Here is a 25,688-nt window from a genome sequence, read left to right as displayed (position 1 = left end):
GATCATAATCTCAGTTATAGAATGTCGCCTTTCCTATGCAGGTGGCGGGACGTTCGGTGGCTAGCCGGGCTGATGGAGTTGCCGAGCTGAAGCGGCAACTCGACGTTGCGGATGCGAACATCGCGCTGGTCAATAAACGACTTGACGAGTCACAAGGTAGGTGGTTTCTCCGCGGTCACCTAGTAAGGGAGCTGATGCCCGTTCCTTACAATTTGTATGCTTGATGCAGATGGTGCCGCTGCTGTGGAAGACCTTCGAGCAGAGCTTGCTCGAGCCAAGGAGCAAGCCAGGAAAAGTGATGCGGCTGCCTCGAAGGCAACAGAAGAGCTAAAAGCCGAAAAGGCTGCTCACTGCCGAAGCAGGGAGGAGATGGCCGGAATGGCCGTGAAATTAAAAGATGCTACCGACCGCTATGGGGTTCTTGAAAGAGAACGCCGAGCGGAGCAAGAGGACCTGAAGAAGGCCACCGCCGAAGCCAAGGATGCCTGTTGTGCGATGCGGGCTATGAAGGAGGAACTGCGTCAGGCCGGAGACATTGTGGATGGAAAGCCCTTTCTGCTGCGTAGGAAGTTCACCGATCCGAAGTATGCTCAGTTGGGCCAATTGTGGGGTGCGGAGGATCCTTATCGGGATTTGGCGGCGAGTGCGGCGGACGCAGTCGTGCACTTCCGAAGCCAGAAGGATCACAAAATGGAAGAGCTTTTCTGGTCTCAATTCCATAATCCGGAGCGTCCACTTCCGTTGACTGATCGGTTGGCTGAGTGGGCTGAGCTGAATAGATTGTCCGGACTTGCCATGACGGATGTGGTGGCTCATCTGTGGCCAGAAAGGCCCAAGCCGGAGAGTTATTTTGGCTTGTTGCAGCAATTCCTTGGGGCGGTGCCGCATATCGAGGCGATGAAGCGGTCGACATGCATAGAGGGTGCACGGATGGCTCTCGCCCGTTCTAAGACATACTGGGCGGAGATGGATGCCACCGATGGATGCTACCGATGTTGCAGTGCTCGAAAGATGTTATGTTCAAATGACATGTATGATTTGTGAGATCATGTTTATAATGTAACGGCTTTTTATGATTGTGCGTTCAAGTATTGAACTATCTCCTATGCGGCCGTATATGTATGTATAACCTGAAAGATGGCAGTCTTTGGCTTCAGCCCCCACGCACATGGTGCGGGGGTGTTTGCAAAAAAGCGCCTTTTCACACTTAATCCAACGTCTTGGTCCTTTGAAGGAGGTGATAGCATAGCAAACTAGGCAACCGGACTATAATGCTTTATCACTTTCACTTAGCCATAGGAGCTCGATGGTGGGGCTACTATATAGCCCCTAGAGGCACCGCGCTCTCCGAACTCGGGGCACGTTTGTGCCTGACCAGGAAGCGGTCCTTCATCAAAGCGGAGGAATTCTAAACATTCTAGTAGTCGATCGAGTGGTTGACCAGTCTCTTGCTATATCATGACAGTCAGTTTTCGGCTTTCTCTACTGAGGTGCTCGCCCGGCTGAACCGGGGCACAATCGCAGTAGTTCTCCTGGTGCCGCGTTAGCCGATGGAGCGGAACGTAAGGCAGCAAAACACAGGAGCCGGGAAAACCCAACATATGACCAAAGACATGATTCGGAGCTGATGCATATAAGGCCTAACTCGAGACGCCGAACACTCCCTGAGGTATTCAGTCTTTATGATACCGGGCAGAACAATGCCCTAAGCCCCTAGTGTCCAGGTATGGGCGAGAACTTCTGACGCGGCCGATGCCAAAAACGCCAGCCTCCTCCTCGGTTATGGTAGGAAACCGGGGGATGTGTATCAACAAGAGACAGTAAGAAAGGTTTATGCAGGGTCTTAATCTGAAAAGAATCCTTGCAACGGGTCCCTGCTGCACGTCTGCGCCTGTGTCTCCGTTGTGATGTATCCTGGACGGGTGTAGCATGTGCTTCATCTGTAAAAGAGAAGAACTTAGTTTGGAAAGAATATCGTGCAAAAGATGTATTTAAAATAAAGTATGATTTGGAAGATGAATAAAGTTGAGCTTTATTGGCTCTCATTGTTTATATGTGCAGCCCCTTGTAAAGAGGTATGCGGCTGGGAAGCCCCTTGTTTATTTATGCCGGACTCGCCTAGCCGTGTCCGAGGTCTGAATGACCTGTTTTTAGGGGCTTTGACCAGCAAGGTCGGATTAGTGTGTGGCTGTCAAGGCAGTCTCACGTTTTCCGTGGTCGAGGAACACTCGGAGTTACCCTTTAATGAGATTATGCCGCATGGACCGGGCATTTTAAGCGCAAGAGACGCGTAATGCGGTATTGCGTTAAAGAGGGCGAAAGCTTCGCGTCCCAGTAGTGCTTGATGGCTACTTTTGAATGGGGCGATATGGAAAATGAGCTTTTCGCGACGGAGGTTGTCGGATGAACCGAACATGACCTCTAGTAGTATAGAGCCTGTACAATTGGTGTAAAGGCCTGGTGTCACTCCTTTGAAGGAAGTGCTGCTACAACGAATTTTGGTAGGGTCTATCCCCATTCTGCGGATGGTGTCCTGGTATAGCAGGTTTATATCGCTGCCGCCATCCATTAGGACTTGTGTGAATTGTAGTCCGTCGATTATGGGATCCAATACCAAAGTAGTCCCTCCTGCGTTTCGAATACTTCTGGAGTAATCCTGATGGTCGAAAGTAATTGGTTTAAACATCCAATTTCGGGACTCTTCTGGGGTGGACCGTGCGGCGCGTGTTTTAGTAGGTGCCGCACTATTTTTCCTTGTTATCACATGAAGTGAGTTCACTGTTTTGACTTCTAGTGGGAAAGTCTTCTGTTTTCCGGCGTGCTGCTTGTGGGGTTCGTCGTCGTCTTCGCTTGGTGTGTCGAGCCCCTTGTGTTCGGCGTTAAGTCGGCCAGACTGCTTGAAGACCCAACAATCTCTGTGGGTATGGTTTGCAGGCTTCCCGGGGTACTATGGATTTGACATATCCTATCCAAGATTTTGTTTAGGTTGGATAGCTCATCACTGTTGTCCTTAAGAGACAGTGTTTTATTATTCGGCCGAGAGCTTTTGAACCCGGCATTGACCGCCGTGCTATTTGGGTCATTTTCCTTATTTCGGCACTGATCTTTTCTGTGTCGTGATTTCCCATTTCCATCCCTGACCTCGGATGTACTCGGGTCGCTGGTGCTGCATCTTGCCAGCCAGCTATCTTCCCCCGCGCAAAAGCGGGTCATGAGGCTTGTTAGCGCGACCATTGTTCTTGGTTTTTCCTGGCCAAGGTGTCTGGCGAGCCATTCATCTCGGACGTTATGCTTAAAGGCTGCTAAGGCTTCGGCGTCCGGACAGTCGACTATTTGGTTCTTTTTGGTGAGGAACCCGTTCAAGAATTTGCATGCTGACTCTCCGGGCTGTTGAGTTATATGACTTAAATCGTCTGCATCCGGAGGGCGGACATAAGTCCCCTGAAAATTTGCTCGAAACGCATCCTCGAGCTCTTCCCAACTTCCAATGGTATTTTCTGGGAGGCTTTTGAGCCAATGCCGAGTTGGCCCTTTGAGCTTGAGGGGTAGGTATTTTATGGCATGGAGATCGTCTCCTCTGGCCATATGTATGTGTAGGATATAATCCTCAATCTAGACTCCGGGGTCTGTTGTTCCGTCATATGCCTCTATGTTTACGGGTTTGAATCCCGCTGGAAATTCATGATCCAGTACCTCATCGGTGAAACATAGTGGGTGTGCGGCGCCCCTGTATTTAGGTGTGCCGTTGTCTTCAAACACTCGGCGGGTTGTGTTGCTCCCCGGAGTCTTCTTTTTTGGCCCATAGATGGACCTGACCGGGCCATCCTTTTTGCGAGGATCCTTATGTGGATCGTGTGCCGGCTTGTGTGCGGCGCCACTTGCCGCTCTTAGCCTGTCATCTGGTCGTCTATCCGGCCAGGCGGCCTCTTTCTTTTTTGACTATGGGGGCTCTATGGCCTCCTCGTCAAATTCGGGCAACAGCTTGTGCTTCGGGTAGCTCTTTGCCTGGTGACTATCGCCGTATTTATCTGCGGTATTGAGTACTTTGCTCCATCTCATTTTGAGTGCGTCCTCCGCTGTTTTGAGCTTCCGCTTTTGCTTCTTCAAACTTCTTGCAGTGGCGACGAGCCTTTTATGAAGGTTCTTATGCTCCGGTGATGTGTCCGGCGTGAGATCGTCTGGACTGTTGTTTTCGCCGGGGATGGGTTGCTTGTCCAATTCATCCTGTTCGGATGGTTGCTTGGTGGCATGTTCGTCATCCACTGCTTCGCCCTGCTCTAAGGCTGGGTCAGTATGGATGTCGTTGTTATCAAGGAGGGACTTCGGGCGGCGCTTGCGTCGCCGTTTTGGTTGTTTGTCGGGGGAGTTGTCCTTCGCCACGTCCCGTTGTTCCTCGTTATCGCTTCCTTTTGGTGTATCCACCATGTATACGTCGTGAGTTGAGGTGGCTTTCCAGTGCCCAGTAGGCGCTGGTTCTTGGTCGTCTCCGGCATCGTCGTCCATACCGTCGATGTCTTCGGAATTGAAGTCTAGCATGTCGGTTAGATCGTCGATAGTGGCTACTAAGTGGGTGGTGGGTGGGCCTTGAATTTCTTCGTCGTCCGCATCCCAGCCGTCCTGACCGTAGTCCGGCCAGGTCTCTCCTGATAATGAGAGATACTTTAGCGAACTCAGGATGTCACCGAAAGGTGACTGTTGAAAGATGTCCGCAACGGTGAACTCCATGATCGGTGCCCAATCGGATTCGATTGGAGGGGGCGCGGGAGGTTCGGAGTCCGGCGAGGAGTCCGGCACCTCGGAGTCATGAGCTTCACAAGGGATAAGGTCAGAATTCGGCTCCATTGTCGTAGAGGTTGCAGCCCCCGAGGCGGTGTCTAGCCACCCGTCCTCGATCTGCGCGGCCGGCTCCGAATTAAGGGTCGGAGCGGACTCGTGTGCGGCTTCCAGGGCACTGTCCGGCTGCAGAGCTAAATCATGCCCATCGTGACAGTGCGGCGCGCTCGGGTGTGGCTCGAATCCATCGAAGATCAAGTCTCCGCGGATGTCAGCCGTGAAGTTCAAACTTCCAAATCTGACCTGACGGCCAGGGGCGTAGCTTTCGATCTGCTCCAGATGGCCAAGCGAATTGTCCCGCAGTGCAAAGCCGCCGAATACGAAGATCTGTCCGGGAAGAAAAGTCTCACCCTGGACCGCGTCGTTGTTGACGATCGAAGGAGCCATCGAGCCTATCGGTAACGACACAGAGGAACTCTCAATGAAAGCACCAATGTCAGTGTCAAAACCGGCGGATCTCGGGTAGGGGGTCCCTAACTTTGCATCTAGGAGGATAGTAACAGGAGACAAGGGACACGATGTTTTACCCAGGTTCGGGCCCTCTTGATGGAGGTAAAACCCTACGTCCTGCTCGATTGATATTGATGATGTGGGTATTACAAGAGTAGATCTACCACGAGATCAAGGAGGCTAAACCCTAGAAGCTAGCCTATGGTATGATTATTGTTCTTCGTCCTATGGACTAAAACCATCCGGTTTATATAGACACCGGAGAGGGCTAGGGTTACACAGAGTCGGTTACAATGGTAGGAGATCTACATATCCGTATCGCCAAGCTTGCCTTCCACGCCAAGGAAAGTCCCATCCGGACACGGGACGAAGTCTTCAATCTTGTATCTTCATAGTCTTGGAGTCCGGTCGATGATGATAGTTTGGCTATCCGGACACCCCCTAGTCCAGGACTCCCTCAATGCCCTAGGTCTTCGTGAGCAAGCAAGTTGGATGCACACCCACTTAGTTTCTTTTGTCGAGCTTTCATACATTTATAGCTCTAGTGCATCCGTTGCATGGCAATCCCTACTCACTCACATTGATATCTATTAATGGGCATCTCCATAGCCCGTTGATATGCCTAGTTGATGTGAGACTATCTTCCCCTTTTTTGTCTTCTCCACAACCACCATTCCATTCCACATATAGTGCTATGTCCATGGCTCACGCTCATGTATTGCGTGAAAGTTGATAAAGTTTGAGATTACTAAAGTCTGAAACAATTGCTTGGCTTGTCATCGGGGTTGTGCATGATTAAATACTTTGTGTGATGAAGATAGAGGAACAGCCAGACTATATGATTTTGTAGGGATAACCTTCTTTAGCCATGTTATTTTGAGAAGACATGATTGCTTTGATTAGTATGCTTGGAGTATTACTATTTCTTATGTCAATATGAACTTTTATTTTGAATCATTTGGATCTGAACATTCATGCCACAATAAAGAAAACTACATTGAGAATTATGCTAGGTAGCATTCCACATCAAAAATTCTGTTTTTATCATTTACCTACTCGAGGACGAGCAGGAATTAAGCTTGGGGATGCTTGATACGTCTCCAACATATCTATAATTTTTTATTGTTCCATGCTATTATATTACCCATTTTGGATGCTTATGGGCTTTACTTTACACTTTTATATCATTTTTGGCACTAAACTACTAACCTAAGGCCCAGCCCGAATTGCTGTTTTTGTCTATTTTAGTGTTTCAAAGAAAAGGAATATCAAACGGAGTCCAAACGCGATGAAACCTTCGAGAGTGATCTTTTTGGAACAAATGCAAACCTGGAGACTTGGAGTGGATGTCAAGCAACAACCGAGGCGGCCATGAGGGTGCCCGACGCGCCCCATGGGGGTGGGCGCGCTGTCGGTGTCAAAACCGGCGGATCTCGGGTAGGGGTGAGGGAGTCCTGGATTAGGGGGTATCTGGATAGCCGGATTGTATACAACATCCGAACTATTGAAGCGTGAAGATACAAGACTCAAGACTTCGGCCCGTGTCCGGATGGGACTCTCCTTTGCGTGGAAGGCAAGCTTGGCGATCCGGATATTGTGTTTCGTTCCTTGTAACCGACTCCATGTAAACCCTAGCCCTCTCCGGTGTCTATATAAACCAGAGAGGTTGGTCCTTAGAAGGCCGATCACAATTACAATCATACCATCATAGGCTAGCTTCTAGGGTTTAGCCTCTACGATCTCGTGGTAGATCTACTCTTGTACTATCCATATCTTCAATATTAATCAAGCAGGAAGTAGGGTTTTACCTCCATCGAGAGGGCCCGAACCTGGGTAAACATCTGTGTCCCTTGCTTCCTGTTACCATCAGCCTTGACGCACAGATTGGGACCCCCTACCCGAGATCCACCGGTTTTGACACGGACATTGGTGCTTTCATTGAGAGTTCCTCTATGACGTCGCCGCAAGGCTCGATGGCTCCTTCAATCATCATCAACGACACGGTCCAGGGTGAGGCTTTCCTCCCCGGACATATCTTCGTGTTCGGTGGCTTCGCACTGCGGGCCAATTCGCTTGGCCATCTGGAGCAGATCAACAGCTACGCCCCTGGCCATCAAATCAGGTTCGGAAACCTGAACTACACGGCGGATATCCGCGGAGACTTGATCTTCGATGGATTCGGGCCCGCGCCAGGAGCACCGGACAGTCACGACGAGCATGGCCTGGACCTGCTGTCGGACAACGCTCGAGATATCACCCCTGCAGTAGCCCCGGACTCAAATCCGGAGCAGGCTGCGTTGCCTAGGGACGGAGGGATGGACCCCGCCCCGCAGGCCGTACCCTCGTCGGCGGTGGAGCTGAACACAGGCCTCGCTTCTGAGGAAGCCTGTGACTCCGGACCACCGGATTCGTATCCGGTTGTAGGTTCCAGTCCGCGCGTTCCCGAGCCCGCCAAGCCTGGTTGGGCTCCGGTAATGTAGTTCACCGCTGCTGACATCTTTCAGCACTCGCCCTTTGGCGACCTGCTGAACTCATTAAAGTCTCTCTCTTTGTCAGGAGGCTCTGGGCCGAACTTTGTCCAGCTTGAGTGGGAAGCAGGCGACGAAGGAATTCGCTGCCCACCCACCACCCACCTCAAAGCCACAGTTGATGATTTAACCGACACGCTTGACTTCGACTCAGAAGGCATCGACGGTATGGACGACGATGCAGGAGAAGATTCAGGATCTATGGGGTGCCGGACTTCCGCCTCGTCACATTACATATACACGGTGGATACGTCCGAGGAGGACGACGGCGACAATCCGTAAGACAAAACGCCTGGGCAATAGCCAAAGCTACGACGCAGACGCCGTTCCAAGTCCAGCAATAGTAAAAATAGCAGTAAGAGCGCCAGAAGGATCGACACTCCGGCCAACCCCGAGGGCAACAATGACCATACGGAACTAGCGATGGAGCAGGACGAGCCAGGTCGCGCCGAACACAGTTCGGAGCAGACGCCCGAAGACAATGATCCAGAGGGACGAGTTCATCAAACTGCCCTAGGACAAGAAGACAGTCCGGACGATGAAGCATCCGTCATCCCGGAAGAACGCGTGGAATGAGATAACCTCCACAAAAAGGTTATGGCCATAGCGAGAAGTCTGAAGAAGCAGAAGCAACGGCTTAAAGCCGCACAGGAAACACTCAACCACAGATGGAACAAAGTGCTAGACACTGAAGAAAGATATCGCGACGATCGCCATACAAAGAGCTACCCAAAACGCAAGCTACTGCCAGAATTCGACGACGAGGCCATTCCACCAAAGAGTAACACGACCAGGAGGCCAGACGTACCACTTCATAACCGCAACAAAGCAGCTACCGAAGACGCGCACGATCTACGTGAGCACCTGGATAAGAAAGCTGGCGTAGTTAGGTCCATCTACGGATCTAAAGGACACACCCCGGTGGGGGACTGTGGTCGTCAAAACGATTATGAAAATCAAATACCAGTTCGGAATAAACACCGGACACAACAATAGCCGACGGCATGCCACAACACGACCAGATATAGAGGGGCTGCTCACCCCCTGTGCTTCACCGAAGAGGTACTGGACCACGAATTCCCACAGGGCTTTAAACCTGTGAACATAGAAGCATACGACGAAACGACAGACCCAGGGGTCTGGATCGAGGACCTTATCCTACATACACATATGGCTCATGGGGATGACCTCCACGCCATCAAATACCTTCCCCTCAAACTAAAGGGACCAGCTAGACACTGGTTGAAAAGCCTCCCAGAAAATTCAATTGGGAGTTGGGAGGAACTCGAGGACGCTTTCAAGGCAATTTTTCAAGGGACTTATGTCCGGCCTCCGGATGCTGACGATTTAAGTCACATAAACCAACATCCCGGAGAGTCCGCCTGCAAGCTTTGGAACAGATTCCTCACTAAGAAGAATCAAATTGTCGATTGTCCAGATGCCGAAGCCTTAGCAGCATTCAAACACAGCATCCGCGACGAATGGCTCGCCAGACACCTCAGCCAAGAAAAGCCAAGGACAATGGCAGCCCTAACAAGCCTTATGACCCGCTTTTGTGTGGGCGAAGATAGCTGGCTAGCCCGTAAAGGCACCAGCGACCCAAGCACATCCGAAATAAGGGATGGCAATGGGAAGCCATGGCATCATAAAAACAAACGCCAAAACAAGGAAGAGAGCCCGGATAACACGGCGGTTAATGCCGGATTCAGGGGCTCTCGACCTAATCAGCAAAATAAGCCATCTAAAGGCAGTAAAGAGGGACCGTCTGGTCTAAACAGAGTCCTGGACAGACTATGCCAAATTCATGGCACCCTTGACAAACCTGCGAACCACACGCACAGAGAGTGCTGGGTCTTCAAGCAGGCCGGCAAATTAAATGCCGAACACAATGGAAGGGAAACACCAAGTGAGGATGCGAATGAACCTCGCTAGCCGAACACTGGGGGACAGAAAAAAATCCCGCCAGAGGTTAAAACAGTGAACATGATCCACACGACTCGTACATCCATGAGAAGGCACGAACGTGCACATAGAGACGCGCACGATATAGAGCCCATCATACCCACACTTAACTACTGGATGTCTTATCCGATCACTTTCGATCATTTGGACGGCCGAACTAGTATTCGGCACGGAGGATCAAAGGCCTTGGTGCTTGACCCAATAATCAACGGATACCGTCTCACCTGGGTTCTCATGGACGGCGGCAGTAGTCTCAATTTAATATACGAGGACACTGTCCGCAGGATGGGGATAAACCCATCCAGAATCAGCCAAAGCAACACCACCTTTGAATGGGTGATACCATGCGTGGAATCCTACAGCAGGGGCTCCGTCATACTAGAGGTAACATTCGGCTCCCCAGGCAACTCCAGAAGCGAAGAACTACTCTTCATCATTGCACCCTTCCAAAGCGACTATCACGCAGTGCTCGAAAGAACGACCTTCGCCCGCTTCAACGCATTGCCGCACTATGGCTACCTTACACTCAAGATGCCCGGTCCATGTGGTGTCATCACCGTTAGTGGAATAACAGAGCGCTCATCACGCGCAGTGGAACACGCGACGGCCCTAGCGGCCGGACTATAAGCGACCTCCAATATCAAAAATAAATATGACTGGTCGTTAAGACCACGAACACGGTTAGACGAGTCCGGTAGCCCAGATCGAACCAGGGCACCGTATATGTAATCCTATAGCGGATACCAGGGGCTATAAATACTTAATAAAGCCCCACACTTGGCTCAACCTTATTGGCAGGCCAACATCTTACACTTTTACTATTCATCGCATACTTACGTTGTAATCTCCTATGAGTTTTCTTTTTCCACAGACAACGTTCGCGTGATACCCTTCCAGGATACGGCACAACGGAGACAAAGGCGCAGACGTGCAGCAGGGCCCCGTTCAACAGGTTTCTTTTTAGATTAAGCCCCTGTGTAGACCTTTTCTATTGCCTGTTGTTGTTTAACCATCCCATGGGTTCCATACCCACAGAGGATACTGCCGTTTTTGGCATTTCGCCACGACAGATTAACGCATGTACCTGGAAACACAGGGTTTATAATGAATGGGCATTCTTGAGCCCATCATCTTCTATAAAGTCCGAATACTTTCGGGAGTGTTCGGCGTCACGAGTTTGGCCTTATATGCATCAGCTCCGAATCATGTCTTTGGTCAAATGTTGGGTTTGCCCGGCTCCTGGGTTTGCTGCCTTACGTTCCGTTATTATCGGCTAAGGTGGCCAAAGGAGAACTACTGCGATTGTGCCCTAGTTATTCCGGATGAGCACCTCAGTAGAGAAAGCCGAAAACTGACTGCCATGATGCAACGAGAGACTGTTCAACCACTCGAAGACTCACCGGAATCTTTAGGATTCCTCCGCATTAACGAAGGGCCATTTCCAGGTCATGTACATACGCGCCCGTATTTGGATGCACGCGAAAGTACCAGGGGCTACATAGTAGCCCCAACGTTAGACTCTCACGGCTAAGCGAAAGTGTTATAGCTATATAGTCCGGTTGCCTAGTTCGACATGTGATCACCTCCTTAATGGACCAAGATGTTGGGTCAAGTGTGATTAAGCATATTTTCGCGAACACCCCCGCATTGTTTGCGTGAGGGCTGAAGTCAACGACTGCTAACTTTAGGATTACATATTTATATATACATATATATAAACGGCCGCACAGGGGACACAATCATATTCTCAGGCAAATAGTATAAATATAGCCTCATAATCAAAATAAACATTGTTTCTACAATGATTCAGTTCATCATTCGAACAAGACATTCTTCGAGCACTGCGCCTCTATTAGGCGGGCACCTTCTGTGACCTGCGCCAAGTAGTGCTCGACCGGATATTGCCCCCCCCGGATCCTAGGCCGCTATAATGGTGGCATCCATATCCGTCCAATAGGCTTTAACGTGGGCAAGAGCCATCCGTGCACCCTCTATACACGCCGACCTCCTCATGGCATCGATCCGAGGCACGACCCCAAGGAACTGTTGCACCAAACCAAAGTAACAGTCCGGCTTAGGCCCCTTTGGCCAAAGATGGTCTATTACAGACTGCATTGCAAGCCCGGACAGCCTATGAAGCTCCGCTACAGCAGCCATCTTGTCACTTAACGGCAGCGGGCGAGTGGGAGCATGGAATTGCGACCAGAAAAGCTTCTCCACTTCCTTGTCACCTTGATCTTTGAAGAACTCGGCAGCGTCAGCCGTACTCTTCGCCAAATCCGCATATGCGTCCGCAGGACTCCAGCGTCCATCCAGGGGAGCGTACTTCGGATCAAAAAATTTCGTCTGTAGCAAATAGGAGCCCCCAACCGCGATTTTACCGGCCTGTTGAAGCTCCTCCCGCGCACCCCTGAGCTCGGTCCATATTTCCTTGGTAGCATTAAGTGCCTTGTTCAGGTTGGCTGAATTATCCTCATGTTCCTTTTTAAGGAGCTCATGCCGGTCAGCGGCATTTTTTAACTCAATAGTTATTTTGGCTATCTTTTCCTCGCTTCGGCGATGAGCAGCCTGTTCGGCCCTCAATTCCTTGGCCGCCTTTAGGGCAGCCGCATTGCTCGCCCGAGCTTGTTCGTTGGCTTGAGCAAGTTCCAGCCTCAGGGCCTCCACAGGAGCATCACCATCTGCAGTCCAAACATACTACATTAATATCATGCCACCTTCACATTTTCCTATACAAGGGAAGGCAGGGCACATACCTTGTGATTTGTCCAGCCGCTCATTCACTAGCGTGATATCGGCATCAATCGATCCAATATGCCTCACTAGTTTGGCAACTTCAATGGACTGGCCGGCGGCCGGACCCACAGGTACCTGCACATATTTACAGCACAATCATTGGTTTATGATCCCCCGTTTGCCGCCTAGGGCAGGCAACCAGAGTCTCAGGGGCTACTATCTATATGGAGCACACCTAGCGCGTGCCTCACAGCCAAAGAAATAGCGTACTCTTCATTACATACCTCAAAGCCTCTGAGCAGGCTTGTGAATGCTTCATTCAAACCGCTTGTAGTGGACGAAATCTTCTTGAGCACCACGCTCATTAATGAGCGGTGCTCCTCCGAGAGCGCAACTCGCTCCAGTAAGCCCGTCAGTACGTCCGGACGGACATCGAACTGCGCCGGACCCTTCCCATCGCCCCCCGTGGGAGCCAAACGCTCCGGGCTCAGGGTAGCTGACGCATTGACTTCCGGCTTCGGCAGATCCGGACTCCTCCGTGATGACACCTCGGTGTCGCCTGCTTCATGAGCCGAAGAGGTAGGTGGGGTCTCGCTCTCCATCATCTCCGGAGGAAGATCCCTCGAAGACGAACTCTGTTGAGAAGAGCTGCTAGCCGGACTTCAGAAGGCGAATCCTGGTTATTGATCTAGGAGAATCACAGTGCCTTTGAATTAACGATTGACTTACGGCTCAGTGGAGGGTTGGCCCGTTGGCGGGCATAACGCGGCGAGGATGCCCATCGCGGCAGAGCCCCTTGGTGATACCTTCTTCCCTTGCTTGGGCATCTCCGTTTCCAATTCTTTGGAGGCGGCCCTCTTCTTCCCACGCGGGGAGGAGGCCTTACTCTCCTCTTCCCGACTATCCTCCTTGGGGGAGGTAACAATTCCCCCGGTCCGGATGCGTAGCGTGTGGAGTTCGGTTTCTTCGTTCTTCCCCTTGTCTTTCCCCGAGGGCATTCTGCTGAGTACCGGGTCAAGCATCTTGGCCATGCCAGGGCCAGACGAGCCTTCGGGAAGTGGCGCCGGACACCTGATTCTCTTCGCCTTGCTGAGCCATTCCTGGCCACGGATGATTTTCAGAATAAACAATTATGACAAATGCTAAACAAGGTGTGCAGTGTCAAGATTACTTACTTGGGTATCTAGGCGATTGCAGCTTAGGCCCGCATCCTCGATGGTGTCCGGACACTCTACTTTCTGTCCGAAGAATAATTTGCACATCTCTTCGAGCTTCAAGCCAAAGAAGTGCTTGACAGTTCGTGGACCCTCTGAATTGAACTCCCACATCCGGAGAGGCCGGCGTTGGCACGGCAACATCCGTCGGATTAACATCACTTGCATTATGCTGACGAGGTTAATGTCCCTCTCAAGAAGCTCCTGGATGCGATTCTGCAGTACTGGTACATCACCAGCGGGCCCCCAATTCCGCCCTATGTCGGTCCAAGACGCTAGTTGTGACGGAGGGCCCAAGCGGAACTCGGGAGCAGCCACCCACTTTGTGCCTCTGGGAGCCGTGACATAAAACCACCTCCGTTGCCATACATCGGATACTTCCGGGAAAGAACCCTCTGGCCATGGGGCATCGGCGTTCCTGCTTATTACGGCACCTCCCCACTCCACATGTCGCCCCTCGATCATCTTCGGCTTCACATTGAAGGTCTTAAGCCATAAGCCGAAGTGTGGGGTGACATGGAGAAAAGCCTCGCACACGATAATGAACGACGAGATATGGAGGATGGCGTCTGGAGCCAGATCATGAAAATCCAACCCATAATAGAACATGAGCCCCCTCACAAAGGGGTCGAAGGTGAAGCCCAAGCCACGGAGGAAGTGTGTAACGAAAACGATGCACTCATTAGGCTCCGTTGTGGGGATGACCTGCCCTGGAGCAGGAAGCCTGTGCTGGATGTCGGCAGTCAGGTATCCGACCTCCCTAAGCTTGGCAATGTCTTCCTTTTGAATCAAGGAGGCCACCCACCGGCCTTGAGGGACGGATCCGGACATATTGGAGGATCTGGGGCGTTGAAGCTTGGGTTTCGGGTGTTAGAACTCGAGGTGCGAGAAGGCGCAAGGAAGGTGGAAAAGAGGCATAGGCCTCGACCCCTTTATAAAGAGGGTGAATATCTAGAGTCCTCGGTATGACCGTTTGAGGCTTATCTAAAAAACATACGGAGTTATACCAACGGCCGTCGTGGGGTCATGCACGCCCATATTAATGGAAAATCCCGTAATAAGAGGAACACGATCTCTGCCTCGATGGGACGTGCCAATAAAACCGCCTCGTAACACGAGTCATGGTGGGGTAAGAAACGCCAGCAGAACAGATTTATGCCATGTGAAGATCATCTTGTAGATCCGGACACGGTCTACGTGTTCGATAATTACTTCGGAGTATTCGGAGAAGGAACCCGCCTTGCAATGCCGAAGACAATACTACGCGCCGGACTCATCGTCATTGAAGCCTGGTTCAGGGGCTACTGAGGGAGTCCTGGATTAGGGGGTATCCGGATAGCCGGACTATATACAATGTCCGGACTATTGAAGTGTGAAGATACAAGACTCAAGACTTCGGCCCGTGTCCGGATGGGACTCTCCTTTGCGTGGAAGGCAAGCTTGGCGATCCGGATATTGTGTTTCCTTCTTTGTAACCGACTCCATGTACCGGTGTCTATATAAACCGGAGAGGTTGGTCCTTAGAAGGCCGATCACAATTACAATCATACCATCATAGGCTAGCTTCTAGGGTTTAGCCTCTACGATCTCGTGGTAGATCTACTCTTGTACTACCCATATCTTCAATATTAATCAAGCAGGAAGTAGGGTTTTACCTCCATCGAGAGGGCCCGAACCTAGGTAAACATCCGTGTCCCTTGCTTCCTGTTACCATCAACCTTGACGCACAGATCGGGACCCCCTACCTGAGATCCGCCGGTTTTGACACCGACCAGGGGGTCCCGATCTGTGCGTCTAAGCCCAATGGTAACAGGAGGCAAGGGACACGATGTTTTACACAGGTTCGGGCCCTCTAGATGGAGGTAAAACCCTACTTCCTGCTTGATTGATATTGATGATATGGGTATTACAAGACTTCATCTACCACGAGATCGTAGAGGCCAAACCCTAGAAGCTAGCCTATGATGATTATGATTCTCCCTCTAAGGACTAAACCCTCTAGTTTATAGACACCGGAGAGGGCCAGGGTTTACATGGAGTCGGTTACAAAGAAGGAAATATAATATACGAATCGCCCAGCTTGTATTCCACGCAAAGGAGAGTCCCATTCGGACATGGGACGAAGTCTTGTGTCTTGTATCTTCACGGTCCAACAGTCCGGCCAAGGTATATAGTCCGGCTGTCTGGATACCCCCTAATCCAGGACTCCCTCAGTAGCCCCTGAACCAGGCTTTAATGATGATGAGTCTGGCGCGCCGTTCTGTCATTAGCATTGCAAGGCGGGTTCCATCCCCGAATACACCATAGCTATTATAGAACACTTAGATCGTGTCCGGATCTACAAGATGATCTTCACATACCACCGTAGAGAGAATGATATTTCACAAATGTAATCTGCTGACAACTTTAGACAAAGTGACATGACACTACGGTCGGGTCATTATTCGAACCATTTTCCCACAACCAGCCATAGCGCATATTGCGAGGCGGTTTCCTCGGCACGTCTTGTCAAAGCAGAGATCATGTCCCCTTATCACGTGATTTCCATCAATACGGGTATGGGTAACCCAACCGCGCAATCAATCGTGGCGCTTGGGAAATAAGCGATTCTCAACAGGAAAGTGGGGAGGCGCACCGTTCTTGTCGCCTCTATAAAGGGATAAGGATTCCCCATTTTCACCCAGGCCTTCTTCCTCCTCTGATTATCCATTCGCACACCCTCGAGCTCCAGCGCCCTAGTTCACGCTTTCTCCACACAGCTAAACATGTCCGGAGCAGGAGGCAAGAGGGTGGCCTCCACGATGAAGGAGGAGCATATTGCGAAGCTCTGGGCGGCCGTATACTTGGCCGCAGACATCGCGCACCGGCTACCGGATGAAGGGCAGATCATTCCAACTTCGGAACCCCACGAGAGGGTCGTGTTTCTCGCCCACTTTGTCTATGGACTGGGATTTCCACTTCATCCCTTCGTCCGTGGGCTCATGTTTTACTACAGGCTAGATTTCCATGATCTAGCCTCAAATTTCATCCTCAACATCTCGACGTCCTTCCTCTGCATCAAGCCTCACTTTGGCTTGTGGCTACGAATCTTCTGCTTGAAGCCGAAGATTGTGAGCGGCCAGCAAGCGGAGTGCGGAGGCGCCATGGTGGGCAAGATGCCCAACGTCTCCTGGCATGACGGCTCCTTTGCGGAGACCGTGAAAGGGTGGCAATCGGGGTGGTTCTACATCACCGAGCTGCGCGACGCCAACTGGGCGGCGGCCCCCGAATTCCGATCCGGAATTCCCATGTGGCTCACCTCCTGGGAAAAGAAGGGCCTGGCATGGGGGGAGCCTGCGGAGCTGACCGGACTTCATAACTACATCAGGAATATGAAGGACAAGAAAATCAAGCTTGTCAACGTGGTCCAGGTCATGCTTGTCCGCCGGATTCTTCCGTGCCAAAGACTGGTATTTAATCTGTGGGAGTTCGTCCTGACCGAACACCAGACGCTTCAAAAGCTCTACGGCATGACACACAAGGGCGCATGGAAGGTGCTATTCAAGGCCTCCGAAATACCTCCTCCCACATCCAAGGACTGCGGACTTCACGCCACGTGGCTCCCCCGTCCGGTGAGTTTTCTGACTACCAGCGGATGCAGTTTTCCCAATGTACTCATGGGGGAATCTTAAGTCATTGTGTGTACCTGATCAGGAATATGTGGAGACGGTGGAGCGGATTGACTGTCCAGCTCCACTGCCAGAAGGTCCAACAGATGCTCTGCTGACAAAGATGCTAGTCCCGGCACCGGAAAAGAAGGCCGAAAAGAAGGCCTCGGGGACCAGGAAGGGTCTCCGGCGTAAGGTCGTACCAGACGCCTCGTCCGAAGATGACGAGGCACACTCCTCCCCCAAAGGGGAAGAGGAAGAGGAAAGGGCCGCCCCATCTGGAGAGGACGAGGGGCCCAACAAGGCCGCCCAGGGGACCGAGAACGGTCCCCGGTGCAAGACCGTCATACCCTCGTCGTCCGAAGACGACAAGGCAGATTCCTCCCGCGGAGGTGGGGGGAAACATGAAGAAACTCTGCCTCCCTGCACTGGGGAGGAGAAGAAGAGGAAAGCCACCCCGGAGGGGGAGGCTAGGACACCCAAGAAGGGAAAGGCGTCCCTTCCGGATTACTCCACCACGATCGCCTATAGCAAGGAGGAGTGGCTGCCCAGGGGGAAGCCCCTAGTAAGATCGTAAGTATCCGCACCCTGTTGTACTTTAGTACGACTTTGCTTCATAGTCTGTTATAATGCCGAACACGTATATGTAGTCCAGCCAGGGTCCATCCCGAGGTATCCTCTTCGGATGGGTCCTTGAGTGATTCGGCGATGAACTCGCTCCCAACAGCCACTACCCCTCGGCCCGCGAATGACATAGAGGTGTTGTCCCAAAGGTTCCCCGAGTAGGGGGAGGTGACACTGGGTATGCGGGGCGTAAGATCCCCGCGGATGTGCCGAGAGAGCCGTAGCAAGCTAGGCTCTCTACCGGACACTGTACCGGAACCTCCAATGGTTCCGGATTCGGGCAGGTGGCCCCTCGCTAAGGAGGGTGAGCCGTCGGTGCCGATGACTTCCGTTATGCTAGAGGCGTCGGATAGTTTGCTGGAAGCGCTTCGCGGCGCTTCCATGGATGAAGAGCACCGTACTCTTATGAGTGCGGTGATTCAGAAGGTTCTGTCTGCCAAGAGCGGACTAACCGAAGCCTGCACCAGCCTCCTGACAAGCTTTGAGGTAAGTAATCAAAAATGTGTGAAATTATCACCCGATAGGTAGTAGCCCCTGATACTCTGTTTGGTGTTCGGAACGAAAAGCCAAACGGAGGGTCGATTATAATACGAAGGAGTCTAATAGTAGTTGTGCATGTGACTAAGCAGGCTGTGCTGCTTGTCGCTGCTGCCCGCACGACCGAGGTCGCCGGACTTAAACGGGACCTGGAGCAGGCACAGGGAGAGCTCGACCTCACGAAGAGGCAGCTCGAAGAGAACAAAGGTGAGTGATACCCCGTTCGCATATCATAAAGAATAGACAAAATTGGCGATTCTAACGAAAAAGCGTCGTGACTTTGTAATACGGGCCACAACTGAAGTGGCGTCCCTGAAGAAAGCGTTGTCCGAGGCCGAAGACAAGGCGGCCATGGAGCGCATTAAGCGTGAAAAGCAGAATGCTAGGGTGGGCGAGGTACAGCAAGAGCTCCAGGAGCTCGGCAAGAAGTTCGAGTCCTTGGAGCGTGACTGCAAGACGAAGGAGTCTGAGCTTGCGAAGGCCCTTGCGAGTGTGAAAGACACCAAGGCCGAAGCCGAAAAGGCCTAGCAGGATATCCAGGCGGCCAAGAAGATAGCGGCGGGTAAGACATTCTTTATGCAAAGCAATCATGTGGAGGAGGCATTTCTCTTAATTACCCGAATTAGGAGCTCTCCAGGGGCATTCGTAGATCTGCCACGCAGCGTATTAGATGCCGCGGAGTTCTACCGTGCCGAGGAGGGGAGCTCGACAAGAAGCTGTTCTGGTCCCAATATGCTGGAGCCGAACACCCGATGCCTCGAAGTGACCAATTGAAGCAATTGGTTGAACTCCACAGGGCGGCCGAAGTGGCTATGAAAGATTTCATAGTCCGGATGTGGCCTGGTGAGCCCTTGCCTGCCAGCTACTTCGGCCTGATAAAGCGGATGGTAAACGCCTGTCCGCGGCTTGAGGTGATCAAGCGATCCGTTTGTGTTGAGGGTGCCCGCCGGGCCATTGCCCGTGCGAAGGTGCATTGGGGCAAGCTGGATGCGGAGAAGCTGGTGATGGGTGGGCCGCCGAAAGGCAAGGCGCATCGCTGTCCTGAAAAATATTATGATGGCATTATGAAAGGCGCTCGTCTCGTGGGTGATGAATGTACCAAGGACACGATCCTTGAGTAAATGTACTTATGTCGTTGTTGTAGTATAAAGACGAAGTTACTTGCGCTATATAGAGCTTTTTGATTTAAAATATTACCTTCTGTGTGGCTGTTTATAAAATTCTGAAAGTAGGCCAGTCGTCGGCTTCCGCCCCCACATAACTAGTATCGGGGTGTTCCTGGAAAAACCCAGACACTCTTTATCCAATTTTTTGGTCCCTGAAGGAGGTGTTTGGCATAACGAACAAGGCAATCGGACTATGGGGCTTTATAACTTTCACTTAGCCATAGAAGTCTACAATTTTAAATTTCGGCGAAGCCCCTAGAATTCGGAAAGCCGAATTGGGGCGCTATATACGCCTAAATCGGACGAAGCCGATTCCTCGCCTAAAGTGGAAAAACTCTTTAAGGATTTTAAGACCTGTCGAACAACGACCAGCTCTCGCCGCATCATGCCGGTCAATTTACGGCCTTCAGTACTGAGGTGCTCGTCCGGAAGAACCGGGACACAATCGCAGTATTTCTCCCTGGGCTACCTTAGCCGATATCGGAACGTAAAGTACCAAAACAAAGGAGCCGGGCAAACCCAACTATTGACCCAAGACATGATTCAGAGCTGATGCATATAGTGCTATAAGTTCGGGGTGCCGCACTGTTGAAAGTGTCCGGACTTGTCTTGCCGTGTTATGGGGCGCCATAAGGAGCCCCTGGCAAACTAAACGTACCAAGGTGTACGGATGCAATATTAAATAAACATTTATAGAAAAAATGTGCAAATAGGAATAATAAGCTGACACTATATATTATCTCCCATTGATAAATAATACGTCTAAGCATATGTTTACAATGAATGCGTTAATCAAAAGTAAATAGGACTATTTGACATGTACCATCCAAGGGCGGGCTGCATGTAGGTATATAAAATAGGTATAAGGATCGTGAACAGATTCCACCTGGGTATTCCCTTTGTGCGCAAAGCCTTTTGCCTCCTTGGTTTTTTCTCATGTGCAAGTCCGACAATCTGGCTCTTCTGAAGAGGCTGCCCGAAAGCATTATCCTGAAAGGTAAAAAAGGGGGGTTATTAAAGTATGTTGCGGCTGAGCCGCACAGTTTGACTGAGTCCCTTATTGTGCCTCCGCCTATGCCCATGGTATTTTTAGTGCGTAATTGTGTACGCGTGGCACAAATGCTGCCTTGATGGTGCTAGGGTGGAGGCCGGACTACTAGTCACGCTCTTGGCGTGCCTGGCGATCTTGTTGCGGGGTACTCCGGACTCGCTTGACGGTGTTCGGGGTTGTTGTCGCCGGATTGGTGGTTTGCCGGAGAAGGCCGAATTGTACTTCCGCCGCGAGGGCTGTAGTATGCTCTTCTATACGAAGGGAGCGGTCCATGTTTCCGTTGAATGTTATGACCCCGCGAGGTCCTGGCATCTAGAGCTTGAGGTATGCATAGTGTGGTACCGCATTGAATCGAGCGAATGAGGTTCGTCCATGTAGTGCGTGATAACCACTGCGGAAAGGGATGATATCGAAGATTAACTCCTCGCTTCAAAGTTATCCGGAGATCCGAAGACCACTTCCAGTGTTATGGAGCCCGTGCAACGGGCCTCTACTCCTCGAATTACACCTTTGAAGGTGGTTTTGGTGGGCTTTATCCTTGAAGGGTCGATGCCCATTTTGCGCACTATGTCCTGATAAAGCAGGTTCAGGCTGTTGCTGCCATCCATGAGGACTCGCGTGAGGTGGAATCTGTCGATGATTGGGTCTAGGACCAATGCGGCTGAACCGCCGTGACGGATGCTGGTAGGGTGATCCCTACGATCGAAGGTGATCGGAGAGGCTGACCATGGGTTGAATTTTGGGGCGACTGGCTCCATCGCATAAACGTCCCGTAGTGCTCGCTTCCATTCCCATTTTGGAATATGGGTGGCGTAGATCATGTTGACCGTTTTCACCTGGGGAGGAAATTTCTTCTGTCCTCCTGTGTTCGGACGCCGGGGCTCCTCATCATTATCGCTGTGCAGCCCCTTGTCCTTGTTTTCGGTGTTTATTTTACCGGCCTATTTGAACACCCAGCAGTCTCTGTTAGTGTGGTTTGCTGGCTTATCCGAGGTGCCATGAATTTGGCACGAGCGTTCAAGTATACGATCCAGACTGGATGGTCTCTGATTGTTTCTTTTGAACAGTTTTTTCCGCTGACCGGATTTGGAGCCACTGAATCCGGCGTTGACTGTCGTGTCTTCAGTGTTGTCGCCGTTGTTCTGTTGCTTATGTCTGTTGCGCCGTGGCTTGCCGTTATTGTCGCGGATGTCTGAGGTGCCGGAATTTATAGGCGTGGTGCTACTGCGGGCCAGCCAGCTGTCCTCGCCCGTGCAAAAACGGGTCATGAGTGTCGTGAGGGCCGCCATGGACTTTGGTTTTTCCCATCCAAGGTGTCGGGCGAGCCACTCGTCACGGATATTATGCTTAAAGGCCGCCAGTGCTTCAGCGTCTGGACAGTCGACTATTTGGTTCTTTTTGGTTAGGAACCGAGTCCAGAATTTCCTGACTGACTCTCCGGGCTGTTGGGTAATGTGGCTCAGGTCATCGGCATCCGGTGGTCGCACATATGTGCCCTAGAAGTTGTCGAGGAACGCGTCCTCCAGGTTTTCCCAACTGCCAATGGAATTTGCCGGCAGGCTGTTTAGCCAATGCCGGGCCGGTCCTTTGAGTTTAAGGGGGAGATAATTGATGGCGTGTAGATCGTCTCCGTGGGCCATGTGAATGTGGAGAAGGAAATCTTCGATCCATACTGCGGGGTCTGTTGTGCCATCATACGATTCGATGTTTATGGGTTTAAACCCTTCTGGGAATTCATGATGAATCACTTCGTCAGTGAAGCAGAGGGGGTGTGCGGCGCCTCTATGCCAGGCTATGTGGCTATGCAGTTCGAATGAGTCTAGGTGGCTGTATTCGGCCCGGCCGGACTTGTTCATAGTGTATGCGGCGTGACGATCATCGTCATGTGTTGGGGTGCGCCCCCGCGATACGTAGATCGATCTTGGCTATCCTGGCTTGTTTTCCAGTATATCTTGCAGGTCCTGCCTATTGCCCCGGGCCGTAGTGTATTGGCGTGGGGGTGCGGGCTGGTATTCGGGTTGATATGCCGTTTTATCCCAGCCACGAGGTGGCCGGTCAGCCGTGTGGCGTTCGAGTCCGTATTCCTCATCTGCCAGGACTTCGGTCCATCTGTCTGTGAGCAGGTCTTGATCAGCTTGGAGCTGCTGCTGCTTCTTTTTCAGGCTCCTCGCAGTGGCCATAAGCCGACGTTGAAGCGCTCCTGCTCCACGGGGTCCTCAGGCACGCCGAACTCGTCATCGCTGAGGCTAATCTCGTCTTCGGAGGGGGGCATGTAGTTGTCCTCCTCCAGATATCCGTCCGTCGCCTGTTCGTCTGGGCTGACCTGCCCGTCTTCCTGCTCGGCCTGCTCGAAGGCAGGCTGATCGGGGTTGTATTCATCTTCGGCACCATCCGAGTTTTTCTCGTCTCGTGTGCCGGTATTGCTGTGGCGGGGCTTGGAGCGGCGCCGATGACGCCCATGCTTTGCTTTCTTCCCTGAGGGGTTATCCTCCATTGCCTCATAGCCATTGGTTTCCTTCGGAGTGTCCACCATATATATATATCATATGAGGAGGTGGCTGTCCACCGCCCCGTGGGCGGTGGTTCCTGTTCTTCTCCTGCATCGTCGTCCATACCGTTGATGTCTTCGGAGTCGAAGTCAAGCACGTCGGTTAAATGATCGACCGTGGCAATGAAGTGGGTGGTGGGTGGGCAACGAATTCCTTCGTCGCCTGCTTCCCACTCGAGCCGGACATAGTTCGGCCGAGAGTCTCCTGACAAAGAGAGGGAGTTTAAAGAGTTTAGCATGTCGCCAAAGGGCGAGTGCTGGAAGATATCTGCAGCGGTGAACTCCATTACCGGAGCCCAACCAGATTCGGCGGGCTCGGAGGCGCGTGGACTGGAACCTACAACCGGATACGAGTCCGGGGGTCCGGTGTCATAGGCTTCCTTGGGGGTGAAGTCCGTGTTCGGCTCTACCGCCGACGGGTGTGCGGTCTCCGGGGCGGGGTCCATCCACCTGTCCTTGGGCGACGCAATCTGCCCCGGATTTAGGTCTGGGGTTCCTGCAGGGGCGATATCCCGAGCATTGTCCAACAGCAGGTCTAAGCCGTGCTCATCGTGACTGTCCGGCGCTCCTGCCGCATGCCCGAATCCGTTGAAGATCAAGTCTTCGTGGATATCGGCCGTGTAGTTTAGGTTTCCGAACCTGACCTGCTGGTCGGAGGCATAGCTGTCGATCTGCTCCAGATGGCCAAGCGAATTGGCCCGCAGTGTGAAGCCGCCGAACACAAAAATCCGTCCGGCGAGAAAGGTCTCCCCCTAGACCATGTTGTTGTTGACGACTGAAGGAGCCATCAAGCCTTGCAGCGACGACACAGAGGAACTCTCAATGAAAGCACCAATGTCGGTGTGAAAACCGGCGGATCTCGGGTAGGGTTTGGCAAGGGACACGATCTTTTACCCAGGTTCGGACCCTCTCGATGGAGGTAAAATCCTACTTCCTGCTTGATTGATATTGATGATATGGGTATTACAAGAGTTGATCTACCACGAGATCATAGAGGCCAAACCCTAGAAGCTAGCCTATGACCATTATGATTCTCCCTCTAAGGACTAAACCCTCCGGTTTATATAGACACCAGGGAGGGCTAGGGTTTACATGGAGTCGGTTACAAAGAAGGAAATATAATATACGGATCACCAAGCTTGTCTTCCACGCAAAGGATAGTCCCATCCGGACACGGGACGAAGTCTTGGGTCTTGCATCTTCACGGTCCAACAGTCCGGCCAAGGTATATAGTCCGGCTGTCCGGATACCCCCTAATCTAGGACTCCCCCAGCGGGTGCTGTTGAAATTTGGGGAGCGCACTCTCGCGACTGCTGGCTGCGATGACTTCACCGATGACGACTTCTTCCCTGACTTCGGCAACGTCTTCCCCAATGACATGGGCGACAACCTAAACACCAATGGTGCTGCTCCCGTTGCATCGTATGTGTTTCTGTCCTTCCTGTTCGAAATCATGGTAGAATTCATGTTTCTAGTCTGTGTCCTAGATTCAATCTGTACATATACTATGCTAGTCCACATGATTAGTTTAATCTCTGTTATAGCCGTCATGATTTATTTTGTGCTTATTCGTACTAAATCTCGTAGTAACTTGCTCATATATTCAACTGGCGCAACATCCCCTACATCCACTCCTGTTTCATGGACATCCTTGTGGATGCCTCCAAGGAGCCCTTCGTCTACTTCTATGAGTGTCCGATGCCATTTTGGGGCTCACCGGCAGACCTCGTGCATCACCTCACACAGGCGTCCGGCAATCACTACTGGCCCTTGGCGGAGAACATCAAGTACGTGACGTGCTACCCGTTGGCCGTGCCGGAGTTGCTGGAGGATCACTGCCGCTTGCTAGTCTCGGAGGAGGACGACAACGTCTTCCTCTTGATCGTGGGCACCGGCGAGGCCCGCGCAGGCCGCCGCCCCATCTCTGTAGTGTTGGTCAGGGGTGACGCCACTGACGCTGACACTGACATGAGGCCGATGTACAGGTGCGTGCTCATTGTTACTGCCCCTCAGAGGTATGTGGGTGCCCACACCCGCTCCATGACGCTGACTAGGATTGTGCCGAGCTGGGACCTTCCTGCCGATGTGGACATGGAAGACGCATGGTATGATTCCCCCCCCCCCAACGTGGTGCATGGGGACTCCAAGGAGGTTCACTTGGACATATGCATTACCAAGTTAAATGATGATCATTAGTCTTCGCTCAATGTAATCCGCTGTCTAAGCATGTAGAGACTTCTTATTTATATAGTATAGAACCTTTCATGCATGATCTTTCTCTATTAGAGTATCGTGCTTGAATAAAAGTTTTTCCATTTATGGTTTAGTCTAGAATCTTCCATGTATGCTTTTGGTCCATTAGAGTTCTCGCTTGCCATTTATGAGATTAACT

The sequence above is a fragment of the Triticum dicoccoides genome, chromosome 7B (genome assembly GCF_002162155.2).
Source record: "Triticum dicoccoides isolate Atlit2015 ecotype Zavitan chromosome 7B, WEW_v2.0, whole genome shotgun sequence".
Lineage (NCBI taxonomy): Eukaryota > Viridiplantae > Streptophyta > Magnoliopsida > Poales > Poaceae > Triticum > Triticum dicoccoides.
Note: the sequence above shows the minus strand (reverse complement) of the source record.